Genomic DNA, 9,827 nt, shown 5'->3' on the forward strand with positions numbered 1-9,827 from the left:
TTTGGAGTTTCCACAGGAGAGTCAGGCCTCATCTTGTGTGCAGACATGTAAGTCCGCTTTCCTATCAAGCTGGAAAAGCAGTGTCAGGCTTCCTGTCGAGTGGACTTAGGATCAGTGGCTTTTTCATGAGGTGCCACAGGGCAGTCACACCTGCATTGGTGTTTCGAGTCGATCCTCGGGGTGACCATCGAGCCTGTGCGGAGGAGTCAGGTGTATCTGGAGTGTATTGGGACATGGGGTCTTTTGGAATGGTGGCACGATCCCTGGAGTTCCTCTCAAGAGTCAAGTTGAGACCACCTCCTCTTGAGGTTCGAGGGAAACGTCGGGATTCCTTTCCCAACGAAGCAGGGAATTGGACCCCCATCTCGAGATGAGGAGGGAAAACTGGGGCTCTTCTTGAGTTGTGGCGGGACCCCCGGTATTCCTCTCGAGTGCAGACGGGTATGTTGGGGAAATTCTTGAGTTTCCTCAAGGGTGTCAAGGACCATTTTAAGGCTCAAGAGGGAAGGTGGGATTTCTCTCGAGATGCTGCAGCAGAAAAGTGCCTCATCTCATGGGGAGCGGAGAATCTCCTGGATTTTCTCGAGTTATGTACCTTTCATGTAGATTCCAGTGAGCCCCTCCCAACCTACCCCCAACCCCCCAAATCCTGTGGCTGATTGTACCCATTACTCAGGTGAGGCTTTCTAGTCTGGAGCTAGGCCTTTGGAGAAGCACTTGCGGCCTCCCCTGGAGCTGAAATCAGTTGGTGTCACACCGCCTTCTGCTGGAGCCACGTGGGAGCCCTGACCTGGGAGAGAGGAGCCTGAGGGGGGAGGAGTCTGATAATGGGGCAGAGTCTGACCAGGGGAGGAGTCTGACAAGGGGGAGGAGTTTAACGAGGGGGAGGAGCCAGTTTGTCAGCGGCTGCTCTGGGACCTGAAGGGTCGGGTCGTTGGTTGCTTTGTCTCATGTTTCTTTTCCATGAGGTGGAAAGAAGGCCACTTGCATTTCCTGACTTGGGATTTGATCATGTGACCCTGGGCATGAAGGTGCCTGAGAAAGGCCATGCTCTCGTCATTGCTCCCTTTTCTGTGCTGGAACTCCTGTGCATCTACAACTTGTGTCCTCTTCTTGACTGGTGCTTTTCTATACCAACCCTGGTTTTGTTTTGTGTTGTTTTTCTCTTCTTTCAATTTTCAGAGCTTTCTTCAGTTACCCAGTCAGTTGATGGGTCAGTCATAGGCCTGCCTGAAGTGGCTCGGCCAGGACTGGTGCACACAGGGAGCCCGTGTTGTGAGAGCCTAGCAAGCCCTGTCCCGACCCTCCTGGGCTGTGTGCTTCCCAGGAGGGCCACCCTCCCGGTTTCCCCCCATGGGCTTCATCCCTGCTTCCCCGGCCAGTCCACAGAATCCCTCTCTCTGGCTTTCTAATCTGCCTGCTGATCCTTCCCACCAACTCAGGCCACATGATTGAAAACATGTGCTTTGATGCTCCAGGAATGTGCATGGCACCCTGGGGCCAAATGCCTGGGGTTTTGAAAGAACATTCTGCTTCTCAGTAGTTCTGCTCTTTCAGTGAAGGTGATCACAGAACACATAACCAAAATATTTTTGTTGGTTTTTATTTTTTTGCTTGTTTAATCTTTTGGCCATGCCACTCAACATGGCAAGATATTAATTCCCTGACTGGGGATTGAAACTTTTTCCCCAGCATTGGCAGTACAGAGTCCTAACCCCTGGACCACCAGGGAGATCCTAAACCAATGTATTTCAAACTTGTAGAGTTTGGCATTCTGCTCTTATGAATAAATACACACACACAGGAGGCACAGGGTACAGCTGACCTTGTGGTCTGCCGGCCGTCTAGGCAGCGGGTGGGGACTGGCCTTGACCCCCAGAGCTTCCCACTGAGAGGCCACAGCTCTGTGCCCTGTGGGTGGTGAGATGTTGCCCCCTCCTGGCCTGATTTGCCGTGTGGACACGTTCCTGGAGACGCATTTCCCCCTGGTGGAGGGAGGAGGTGACACTTTCAGAGAACACTTTTGAACCGGCCCTAATGTGTGTGATTTCTGGGCGTCTCATTGCTCTGAAGAAAGTGCTGAGCAGCCAAAACAATGAAGAAATGGGGGACCACATCAAGGGTAGGTGGGCCTCTGGACACGGACTGGGGGATCTCGGGAGGGGAGAGGCAGAAGCCCAGTCAGGCCAAGGGCACAGGTGTGGTTCTGCTTCACAATCTCTGGTGAGCGGTGAGTGGCTGAGCCCCAGGCAGGGGTCCGCGTACTGTCAGGTGCACCTGGTTTCCTCAGTGCGTCCCTGCTGCCCACTCCCACCTGACACAGCCTTTCTCTTCCTGCTGCTCCCCACCCAGCAACCAGCCACAGCCTGTGTGTAGACAGAAACCAGAGCAGGTGCAGAGCCCAGGCTCCTGGTCCCTGCATGGGGTGCTCAAGCAGTGGAAATGCCCCCTCCTCTCCAGCAGCCCCATGAGTTCCCACATAGGGAGCGTTTACAGGGTCAGACCCTGCCCATGATAACCTCACAGGTCCAGGAACATGGTCAGCTTGCCCTAGATGTCCTCTGTCACATGGAACTCAGCATCTTCTGCCCCAGTCTCCTCCTTTATCCTCAGTTTCTGTGGTTTGCTGGCAACACTGTTTCTTCTGGAGGCCTGGTTGGACCCAACCTCCTCCTTTGATGCTCCCAAGGTTGGGGGCTGCAGGCCAGTTTCTGGTGGGAGGGGGAGAAGGCAGGTGGTACTTTGTCACTGGGAGCATGACCCACCTGTGTGAAACAGTCTGTTTTCCTGACCTGGCCTTGCTTCCTGGGACCCTATGCCTTTCTCTCCCACTGGCCCCTTCTGGCTGCTTCCCTTGGAACCTGTGTTCTCTCCTGGTGACAGCCCAGGCTGCACCCCAGAGGCAGTGTCATTTCTTCTCTGTCTGTGGAGTCCTCAGTGCTCCGCAGATGTGAGCAGGTAAGGAGGGAAGAAGGAGGTACAGGGGTGTATTAGGGCTTAAGGGAGCCTTATGGATCCCTAAGTGAAGTCCACACCTGCCTCTGCGCCCAACTTTAGACTCATGCGGAGTCTGAGCCTTCCTGGATGTGCTGAGGTCCTTGCCCTCTGTGTCCTGTCCAGGTGGGGTCCTGTTTTGAGGTGGGGTAGGGTGGGTGGGAAATGACCTTCTGGTGTCTAGAGCACTTGGATTATTGGAAGGTTATTTCTTTGTGTAAAAAGCTAGATTTTTAAATTAGTTTTCTATCACATAACAAAAGCATATTTTGCTTGGAAACACCAAGAGTTTAGGATGGAAAGTCCTGTCTCCCTGCCCCAGCCCCACACTGGCCACTCCTTGTGTTCTGGCATTGTCTCTGTCTGTCCCCAAGAGCCACATCGCACCTCTGAATCTGCATCTTCATAAGCACAAGAGGGCCCAAAGTTTGTTTTAAAGAGCCCACATGCCTCTCATTTTCTTTACATTTGCCTCCTGGCCTGTGCCCCCAAAGTACATGAGCAGCTCTAAGTGGTACAGCCATTGGAGCCAGCCCAAGCCCTGTGGTGCTGCAGGTGGAGCCCCAGGTTTACTGGAGCAGTAGGCCAGACCCAGTGTGAGGAGCCAGCTTTGCTGCTCCGAGTCCCTGGAAAGCATGGAGGTGGGTGGATCCCCACCTCGGGAGCCCCCTCCCCCAATCACTGCTCACAAGATATGACACAGGAGGATGGAAGAGGGCATCTCATCGCTGGAAGAGGGGCTACTGGGGACCTACATTTGGTTTTAGGATGTCTCTGGGTCTCACTGTCTGCAGGGAAGCTCTGGCCAAAGAGCATCCTCCTTCAGAAACGGGGGCCTTGGAGCATCCCCTATTCACCACCACCCTCCCCTGGCCCTGCAGGTGGAGGGAAAGGTTAATTGGCTGAAGGTAGAAAGGGCAGCTGTGCCATACCCATGGTCACCTGCATCCAGCACTCCGACCAAGGCTCACACTGTATGATTTGGTGGACTCATGATGGATGCCTCCATGGCCCCCAGTGAGACTCTTTGAGCTGTCCATTGCAGGAGATTTCAGGCCTTCGTGTCAGAAAGTCTATCCACGGGGCACATCCACCAGAGCAGGTTAATCATGGCTCACGTCCTTTTTCTGTTTTTCCACAGAGTCTCAAGTCTGATGAAGAAGCCAACAACACGAAGGAGCCTCAGAATGAATTGTTTGAAGCCCAAGGTAAAGCCTGGCCTTGTGGTGAATGCCCCCTTTGGTCAGTGCTGGGCTGTCAGGCAGCAGGCTGCCAGCAAAAGAGAATTTCCTAGGAGGTGCCCAGTGTGGGTGGTCTCTCTGGGGTGCCTTTCTCCTGGGGGAGGTCCCAGCTCTGAGATTCCTGAGGTCAGACCCTTGGGCAGGGTTCACTGGCTAAGAGAGCAGCCAGTTAGTTAGGGTCACAGTGATCCTCCTGACCGGCAGGCATGGGCCAGGGAATTCCTTCCTAAGGTGCCAGGCCTGGGCCAGCAGCCTCCCCACCCACCACAGGTCCTGATTGTGTCCCAAGTGGAGGGCAAGATGTGGCTCTGGTCCTGGGAACATGGTGGAGCACTCAGAAGGCAGTCACAGCTGTGCTTAGAAAAGCTGGGTGCATCAACATGTGGGTGTACGGGTTCCTTAAGGACGCCTCTCACTAGCGTGTGTCACAGGGCAGAATGTGCAGGACCATGGCTCCAGCGGGAGACTAGAACTGACCTGGAGCTTCTGAGTGAGAGGTCTGCACTGGTGCTGAGCACCATCCAGACTATGGTCCTCAGGGGCTGAGGCTGTTGCTGGCTCAGTGCTGAGTGTGGGGACGTCAGGCAAATGAACCAAGTGTCTGTGCTACTGGATGAAGCAGATGGACCTCTTTGTGTCCAAAAATCACCTCCTACATTCCCTGGACTCAGAGTAAATCTAGGGGATGAGAGCAAGGGCTCTGGGGAGGTTATTCACTGAGTGATTTTGGGCTCTGTGCCCAGAGACAAGTTGGGGTGCTTTTTTCCATCCAGGTTAGAACTTACACTCCTGCACAAACACTAATGTCAGGACTTACTTAACTTCTCTGCCAGCCCTGAGAACACACCCTGGTGTCAGAATTGCTTTTCCCCCTTTTTGGTTCCTGCCTTTGTTTATTTATTTATTTAAAATTTATTTATTTGGCTGTGTCAGGTCTTAGTTGTAGCATGCAGGATCTTCATTACATTATTTGGGATCTTTCATTCAGGTGCACACATTTCTGTCTAGTTGCAGGGCACTGGCTTAGTTGCTCCATGGCACATGGGTTCTTAGTTCCCTGACCAAGGATCGAACCCGAGTCCCCTGCATTGCAGGGTGGATTCTTAACCACGGGACCATCAGCGAAGTCCCCATTTTTCCATTTTTCCATAGAACTTTCAGATGTTTTAAGCTAGAAGGGGTCTTGGAAGTGGCCCTTTCCTTGTGTTTTACTCAACCCGATATACAGCATCATTCCTGAGCATGGAGCCCTAGCTTTCCTCAGGAAAGGACTTTCTGATTATTAGTTGGGTTATCACAGTAAACACCAAGATGACTCCTCTCTGGAGAGCTCCAGACCACTGACCGGGAGCCGGGGTCTGGTCAGGTGCAGGTGACCCTCATCCTGTGTTGGGCAGGGTGGTGCCATCTGAATGTGGAAGGAACTCTGTTTTGAAGACTTTCTTATCTAAAGAGAGCTCTTTGTGGGCACTCCAAGGTCTGTCCTTTCCCAAAGGGTGTTTCTCTGGCAAAGCTTCAGAAACCTCAATAAGCCACCTGGCTAAAATAGAAAGGCTATGAAACCTGGCCAGCTATCACCCAGACTCACTGCTGAGTCTGCATCTCAAAGACCCCTGTGGCTCCTGATGTGAGGTGGTATGGAAAACAGCCCACCTTGGGGCGTTTTTGCTGGGGGGAAAAAAAAAGAAAAAAGATAACACTCAACCTGCATCCAAACTAGCCTTTGGTGCTAAGTTCCGGTTTACAGGAGATGTTAAGGATGGAGGGCAGGAGGTCGGGGACTGGGGGAGGTGGGTGAGAGGTGACCCAGCGACTCTGGGGGAGTAACCACACACACAGGGAGGATTCTGCATTGATGCTGAGTTGAAGAAGTCAGTCGTTGGGAGACTTGGGAGAGAACTGGGACATCGTTTTTGGGTTGTAGGGCCATCATCACACTGGGGTCAGGAGTGCATACAAAACACTCAGGGGTGAGAACACAGCAGCTGGGATTTGCCTTCAAATTCTTGGACCAGGGACTTCAGTGGTGATTTATTGTCTAGGACTCTGCACTCCCATTGCAGGGGGCCCAGGTTCCATCCCTTGTCTGAGAACTAGAGCTCCCATGCTGTAACTAAGAGTTTGCATGCTACAACTAAAAATATCTCACAGGCAGCAACCAAGACCCAGAGGAGCCAAATAAATACACACACACACACACACACACACACATATATATATATATATATATATATATACATGGGCAAGAACAAACAGGGGTAGATGAAGCCAGGGTGAGAGGCTGCCCAAGGGACAGGGTCATTGGTCTTTGTTGGACTGTGTTCTTTGTTTTAGGCAGGTTTGAAGACCTTCTAGATGTTAATTTTTTAAACCTGACCTTTTTATTCTAAGTACAAAACTTGCAGGTATGCTTCTAGTGCTACAGCTTCTGTAGGCTCCCTTCAGAAAATGCCTTCCCCACATGCAGCATAGTCCCCCTTTTATCGTGAAATTTTGCATAGAATTAAGTTTGAAGAATTGCAGTGACCCCGTGTAGCCACCATGGGAAGCTTGACTCTCACATGTGTCCCTCTGCCCATCTGTCAGTCCATCTGGTTTCAGAGTAAAGTACCACCTTGGTGTGTTTCCCCTGCTTCAGGCCAGCTGCCAACCTGAGGTTCTGTGGTCTTCAGGAGCCCCCAGAAGCCCCACATCCACTCATTCAACACCCACAAGAGCTGGGTCTGGGTCCTCTGGGAAGAGCTGGGTGTAGGCAGTAGCGACCACCTCACAGAGGAGGAGCTGGCCCCGGTCTGCCAGAGCATCAGGCTCCAGGGCCTGGCAAAGGTGATGAGAGGGGATGAGACATACTGCCCCAAAGGGCTGGGTCTTTGTGTTTGGTGCTGGGCCTGGAAAACCCCTTCACCCTCAGACACAGATTCAGTCATCACTGTCTGGCCTAAAATCCTGTGCTGATTCCCAGGACTTGTGCTGAGGGTCCATCCTGTGCCACCGTCATACATGATGCTCCTCTGCCTGGAGCTCTCTCCCATTTCTGGTCTCCCTAGGCCTACCGCCCAGGCTAAATGTGGTGCCCATAGCATCTGGCTGTGACCCCAGCAGCTGCGTGGCTGTGACCCCAGCAGCTATGTTCAGCCCTTCCCTCCTTCGGGACCCAGGGAGGAGGGGGTAGTGAGATGAGATGGGCACCGCCTTGCTGACCCCAAAACGCTGGGATTCTGTACACATGTGTCCTGTACATACATGTCCCACCATCCAACAGACTCCCTCACAGCAGACTCGGAGTGGGTGTTTGGGAGATGTAGGATGCTCAGCTGGGTGGAAACTGACCAGGCGTGTGGATTTCACAAGCCCCAGCCAGGAAGCCAGTGCGGGTGTAGCAAGCCACCTGCTTGGTGGGGTGGGGGCCAGGCCTGGGCAGGGCAGTCAAGGCTGCTTGGGAGCAGCCTCTGAGAAGATGCCTGAGGCGCTTTTCTTTAGGAACTTGAAGACCTGTTCAATAAGCTGGACCAAGATGGGGATGGTAGAGTGAGTCTGGAGGAGCTCCAGCTTGGCCTGTTCAATCATGGGTCCCCTCGACCACTGGAACTGGCCCCACTTGCCAAACCCAGCATGTCCTGGTCTCATTACCAGCTAAGGTGGGATGATTAACTCTTGAAGCCCAAGATGACTGCCATCACTCTCCTGAAGGCCTGAGCTCTCTGCCTGGTCCCCGGAGTGGGTGCCCAGGAGGTGGTTGGAGTGACCTGACCTGACATTGCTTCTGCCTGGCTATGCACCACTGGTGAGCAGCTCGCCTTCTCTGAGCCTCAGGTTCCTCATCTATAAAGTGGATGCACCTCATAGGGGTCTTATGTGGATTCTCTGGGGTACAGTGCATTCCACCAACAGCACCCGGTCCCTCCTCCATGGGGGACAGAGTCACTATTAGGGCCATGCCTTCCCTGAGAATAGCCCTCCAGGCTCTCCTGGAGCTGTGTTCTTCCCACTTTTCATCTTTCATGAGGCCAGTTGGAGTCAAGCAGACTTTATTTAAACTGTGATGTTGGCCAACGTGTTTGGTTCATCTCTGTCTCGGGGTGATCAGGGCTCCTTCTCCCACCACAGGACATGGTTGTCCTGAGGAGTCTTGCTGCTGCCTCTTTGGCAACGTGGTTGATCCCATAGTTTGTAGGAGGCAGTGCAAGAACAGTGGCCTTGTTCTCTGCTGGGCTGGGCATGTCAGAAAATCAAGTTTCTGCCCCTGAAGCCACTGAGATGGGAAAGGAGTCGGGGTAGTGAGGGCAGTGCCCGGCCACCTGAAGGCAGGGACTGCAGTGGTGCCCACAGCCTGCGGAGGAGGGCTCCTCCCAGGGGCCTCAGCCCCTTGTTCCTGCCCTGGAAGCGCTGACATGGCCCCAGGGCCATGTCTTGTGTGTGTGGACACTGGTGTGGCCAGCCTGTGGGTGTGGGGCCTCGTGCAGCAGACCGAGGTTCTCCTCTCCATCAGGGGAGCCCCTGGGTCTGGTGGTCTGGGGACACCAACCTCAGAGAGGAGGGCACCGCTGCACCTTCTTGTTCTGGTCCCAACAGCAAATGCGTGTCCCAGGGGCCCTCCCTGGGGTGGGAAGCACAGCTTCCTGGCTGCACCTCAGCCTCACCCATCAGCTTTCTTGCCAAGGGATTTTTCTGCCCTTGTCTCCAGCCCTGAATCCTGAGGACATGTGCCCTCTGCTCAGGCTGCTCTGCCTCTTCTGAAGCCTATCTTGGGTTTCTCTGCATAGACTGGGTCTCCCCTTGGCTGGTGTGTGCCTTCCCAGGCTCTTCCTCTGGGAGGACAGGCGGGAAGCCATTGCTTGTTCAGAGAGAAGTTACCTTGGGGACCCTTGCAGGTTCTGGGGCATCCCCCCACATGGCCTCAGGCAGATGGCCTTGAGCCCTGGAGTCGAGTCACCTCTACAGAGTCTGAAGTTCCCACAAGTCCTCCGAGCACCATGTTCTCTGTAGCAGGAATCAGGGGGAGGCAGCACCCGCCTAGCACAGGTGGTGAGGTCACAGAAGGTGCACGGGGAGTCCACAGTCCTCACAGCGCTGGTCCCTGTGTGCAGGTCCCGGAGGAGAGTGTTGGCCAGACCACCACGTTATCCCTCGTGTCCATGTGCTCAGGCCCCTGCCTCTTCTGCAGTGTGGATGATGGCAGCAGCTTCGCCTTCCTGGAGCAGATCATCTCCTTGTGGGCCCAGGAGGGCATTCACAGTGGCACGGAGGTCTTGCATGTGTGGGCCAGTCACGTGGCTGTCCCAGCAAAGGTATCTGGGCAGGGGGGTTGCGGGGAGCTGCTGCCCATGAGGGAGGCTGGACAGAGAATCTCACAAACACAGGCCTCATGGAGGGAAGGCCCATCATCATCACTTTTTGCTTTATTTTTTGATATCAACATGTAGGATCTCTAAACTTAGAAAACATACTAAGTAAACAGCAGAGAAAGCGCACAGCTTTAAACAAATCCTTTAGAGGGTATTTTTCAGTATCTCAGACTCACCCCTCAGTGCCTGTCGGCCTCCGAGCCGATCCTCAGTCCTGGAGGACTGGAGGGCCTCTTAGTGACTGCAG

General features: G+C 53.8%; 1 pseudogene; it reads left to right on the forward strand.

The window, feature by feature from the left end:
• The first annotated feature begins 3,440 nt into the window (after nt 1-3,440).
• LOC120878244 overlaps nt 3,441-9,827 on the forward strand; it is a 21,086-nt pseudogene continuing 14,699 nt past the window's right edge.

Source organism: Oryx dammah, unplaced genomic scaffold (assembly GCF_014754425.2).
Source record: "Oryx dammah isolate SB20612 unplaced genomic scaffold, SCBI_Odam_1.1 HiC_scaffold_18, whole genome shotgun sequence".
In the NCBI taxonomy this organism is placed as follows: Eukaryota; Metazoa; Chordata; class Mammalia; order Artiodactyla; family Bovidae; genus Oryx; species Oryx dammah.